Raw genomic sequence first — 5,206 nt, 5'->3', positions numbered from 1 at the left:
TATTACGATTATGAGATAAGTGGGCGAGGGACGAGTTGGCGAGAAGCCCAAAGTTATCAAAGTTCAGGGAGTGTCCTACTAAGCGGTAATTGAATTAAGGTAACTCAAGTAAGTGATTTGAAAGAGAATGAAAGTTTGAAAATGACAGAATGAGATTTCGATGATTTGTTTTACAATGTTTTCGAATATCATGGCACGTCTCCATTTGTAATATATATATATATATATATATAGTAGTTTTCTGGTCAGGGATTTTAAAGTGCGGGAAAGTCCAGGAAAGTTTTAAAACCACACGGCTTTAAAGGCCTACGGTTTTAAGCCTTTAAAACCATGCGGTTTTAAAGGTTTCCCACACTTTCCCGCACTTTAAAATTCCTGACTGGAACATTTCTCATATATATATATATATGTATGTATGTATGTATGTATGTATTTTGATATATGAAAAACTGATTTACTTACTAAGTTTCGTACTCATTATAGTTTATTGTGATTCAGTTCCCATAAATCAGGATTGATTCATGATGAGTGATGAGGAGGACATGAATCAAGGAAGATATATGGTTTGGCATAAATTTTAAATTCTTCCGCTGTAGTTTGCGTAATATATTTATATTTCGGGACTATAATTTTTATGGATTGTAAAAGTATTATTATTATATTTTTTTTAAAGAATAGATATTGGAAATGTAGTTAGATTCGCCTTGTGGAGCTCGGAGCAGGTTGTTTCATTTCATTTTTTCATTCGCATTTTTTTTTTTGTCGTGAATATCAAAAACAATATGAATGTGCCCCCGGGCCCTGGAGCTGGAACTGGAAGCCTGCCTGTGTGTCTAGTCAGGGAACTGAATGGATGTGGGCATGCAGGGCAGGGCAAAATAATGTACCAATAAATAATAATAAAAAAAAGAAGAGAAAAATTAATTGAGAGGAAAAAAACATACAAATGTGGTTGCAATTTTCGAGTCAGTGGAGGGTTTTATTTTAGGTAATAGAGATAATTGTGGCTTTGAGTCTTTGGTGCATGTTGGCTTTGAGTCTTTTTCTGTATTCATTGTTTACCGTTGGATTTTCTATATTCATTGTGTGCCATTGAATGATAATTACACATTGAGTGATAATTGCCGCTGAGTCTTTTTTTGTATTCAACCAAAAATTCAGCATGCTTGTTCATTGGTATTAATCATTCAACCAATAATTAATTCATTGGTATTAATTTAGCATTTTATATCTATTTATAAACTTATACTTATTCATTGGTATCACTAATTCAGCTTACTTGCAATTATCATACAACCAATAATTAATTCATTGGTATTAATTCAGCGTTTTATATCTGTTGTCATAATTTAAGTTCGTATTTTAAACATATTTCTAGACCTATCTATCATATAATCACAAAATGTCTAACTTTAATATATAGTTATATTTCACCATAGCCATGTTTGTCTGAATGTGGCTTTTGATTGTGATATGATGATTAATGACATAATTGATTGAGTTCTTGAGTGCTTGATATCCATTATTGCTTGTTTGTCATAACTGTCATGAATGAGTTTTGGATTTTACATTTTTTATTATAGATGAAGAACAACAATATTGCCAACTCTACTGAAACTTCTAGTAATGCACAACTTATTAAGGCACAGTGGGATGTGAATACTCTAGTTACATTTTTTTTATTTATGTATTTTGGAAATAGAGGCAGGACGTGGCCTTGGAACTCATTTTACTAGTGTTGGATGGGAAAGCTTAGTTGCAAATTTCATTAAGGCAACTGGAAAAGAGTATACGAATAGATATTTGAAAAATAAGTGGGATGCCTTTAAAGGTGAGTGGAAATTACGGAAAGATCTTGTGGGGAAAGAAACTGGCCTAGGATGGAATCCCATATTAAAGACTGTTGATGCTTCTAGAGTGGTCAGAAGAAAACAAAGGTATGAATGCTAATTATTTTGCCATTTACAGTATTTTTTATTATGTACAAAATTAGTGTTTTACTTCATACAACGTATATATACAGATGTATCCAGAGGAAAGCAAGTTTAGTAAAGGAGGCATTGATAAAGAATTAGAAGGGAAGTTGGACATAATGTTCGTGAACACTATAGCAACTAGAGAGCATGCTTGGGCACCTTCAGCTAGTGTCGCTCCATCTGAAAGTCGTGAAGAGTTAGAAAAAAATGTCATTCAACTAGAAAGTAATGGTGATTCGGATGAGTTCAATGATCAATTAGAATCTGACAAAAGTATTGAAAATTATGAGAAATTCGTGGATAAAAGAAAAGTTAAAATACATGAGATAACAGATAAAAAGTCGAAGAAAATTAAAAAGGTTGGATTAGGAGGGGCAAAGGTGGGAGGCGCTACGAAATTATCACAACAGAGTGATCACCTTATAAAAGGAAATGATGTCATTGGTTGTAGTATTCTTGAAGTGATGCAATTGGTTGAATCTTTACCAGGAGTGGAAGTTAGAAGCGACTGATGGTTATTTACCACTCGACTCTTTTTAAATAAAGAGAAAAGAGAGATGTTTTCCATCATGAAAGACCCAAAAATAATGCTCAAATGGCTTCAATTTGAAAAATCATCGGCTTCTAATCTTCAAAACATGTTATTGTAGTAATCTTATTAGATGATGTTAGGTTTTCCTTTAGGCTTTTAGATTTTAGTTTCTTTTAGGAATACGTTTTTTTTATGAACAATTAATTTTATGATTTTTTTTCATACTCCTTTTCATCAGAAATTAGTTATAATAATAATAATTACGAATGGTTTTCATAATTGTTTATAATAGTTTTTTTTTGCTTATTTTTTAATTTTGTTACATGTTTAGTGATACTTTTTGAATAATTGTTTACAGGTTTATTTTAGAAATGCATGCATTGATGATGAGGTGTTCGACCAAATTGTATATATCTCTGAACTTCTTATAGAAGATTACTATCTCAAACATATTTATAAACAATCATGTATGAATTCTATGCAAACTGGAAATACGTGGTTGAAGGAAGTATTAGAAGGAAATGATAATCGGTGCCACAGGATGTTCAAAATGGAAAAGACTGTATTTTTTAAATTATTTCCTGATCTAGAAACAAACTAAGGGCTAAAAGTTTTAAGAAGAATGGGGACTGTTGAGGTTTTAGGAATGTTTTTGCATACTTTGGGACATGGGGTTGGAAATAGGTTAGCACAAGAACGATTTCAACACTCAAGTGAAACTATCAGTAGATATTTTAGCCAAGCATTAGATGTTGTATGTCTTATGGCAGTAGATATAATAAAGACAAAAGATTATGAGTTTAAGGAAGTTCCTAAAGAAATACTGAGAGATTCGAGATACATGCCCCACTTTAAGGTAAGTAAAAAACATTTGTTTTTAATTTCTATTTTACAAAGTTACAGATTAGTAATAAATATGTTTTCACGCTATTATCAAGATTGTATTGGTGTTATAGATGATGTGCACGTTCCTGCTGCAATATCCCAAGAAGATCTAGTACCATATATTGGCAAAAAAAGAATATCAACTTAAAATATAATAGTTGCATGTAATTTTGATAAGTGATTTATTTTTGCACTTGCAATTTGGGAAGGCAGTGCACATGATGCAAGGATTTTTCTAATAGCTGTTAGAAATCCTACAATGAATTTCCAAAGCCTCGCAAAGGTGTTTTACTTTATTTAATGTTTCCTTCTTAAATATTTAATATTTTTCTTTACAAAATATTTAAGTTGAATTATAACTTAATCTTTTAAAATATTATGATGCAAATTCACATGTTTTTGTTTAATAGAAATATTATTTAGTGGATGTAGGATACCCCAAAATTATTTGTTTTTTAGGTCCATATAAATGTGAAAGATATCACCTTCCAGAGTTTCAGCAAGGTAGTTGAAAGGAATTTAAATCTATTGCAAATATATGTAGGCAATTAAAAACCTAGAATTAACAACTTAATTAATTTTCAAAAATATTGTTCACTGTTACTGTTCAAGATTATTGTTCACAGTTACTGTTCACTGGCATTGTTCACGGTTAAGTTTATCACCATACAATTTACTCAACCTTAGACTGAATCTGCTTCTCTTGAATACTTGCTACCCCTCTTGATCCACGGTCCTCAAGGCACTTCACAAAATGATCAATAGCAATTCTTTAATTCTTCAATGTCCAATGATCCAAGATCCACATAAACTCTCCACAAATATGAAAATAAGATAAGTAAATAAATCAACACAACATTATCCGCCAAATCCAAATTCTCTGGGGAGGAGGCCGAATTTTGCTTCTCTGCTTTATGCTAAGTGTTGCATGCCTTCAATTGTAAAATACCTCTTTTTACATAAGCTCTAGGTTTTCACAAAAATAACAAGTCTTAAAAGACTTGGATTCTTTCCAAATAAGAGTTTATTTCCTCTTGTAATTCCTATGAAGTTGAATAGGAATAAATTTGATCTTGTTGTCTTGCTTGTCTCCTAAGAAATATCTAGAGCATTTAATAAACTTCCTGTTTGAATTAACTTTTTACTCTAAATAGATCTCATGCTCCAATTATAGAATACCATTATTAATTGACTTGCTAAATTAGATATCTAATTAAATTAGAAAAAAAAATTCACAAATAAATTGAAATCTCACGAAATTAGGGAATTAATAAATTAATCCCTATTACAAGATATGCAATAAATAAAATTCTAATTTAACTAGCCTTGCCATAAGATGTCAACTCTATAAATAATGGACTTAACAGTAGTAAACCCACATGTTATCAAGAAATATTTAATCATGCTCACTCATCACTGAGAAGTGTTATTGAATGTACATTTGGAGTATGGAAGAAAGATGGAAGATTTTAAGAGATATGCCCAGCTATCTATTTGCTAAACAAGTGAAAATAGTCATTGCAACCATGGCATTACACAATTTTTTTTTTTGATACAATGGGGCCTAATAAAGATTAGGACAAAACAGAGCGGGGAATAGTATTCCCACACATATCATTACATAACCAATATCCAATACCCTCTAGTGGATTATCAAAATCATGAAAACCGAGAGGTAAAGATCCTGCCAACTTGGCCATGAAATCAACAGCAAAATTAGCTTCCCGATATATATGCTTTATTGTAATTTGCCAATCTTTATTCATCAACTCCTTGATGGCATTGATAAGTGAAAGATGTGCATTAGGCTCTG

This window comes from Citrus clementina, unplaced genomic scaffold, assembly GCF_000493195.1.
Source record: "Citrus clementina cultivar Clemenules unplaced genomic scaffold, Citrus_clementina_v1.0 scaffold_4, whole genome shotgun sequence".
Classification (NCBI taxonomy): Eukaryota; Viridiplantae; Streptophyta; class Magnoliopsida; order Sapindales; family Rutaceae; genus Citrus; species Citrus x clementina.
This window is presented reverse-complemented; position numbering follows the sequence as displayed.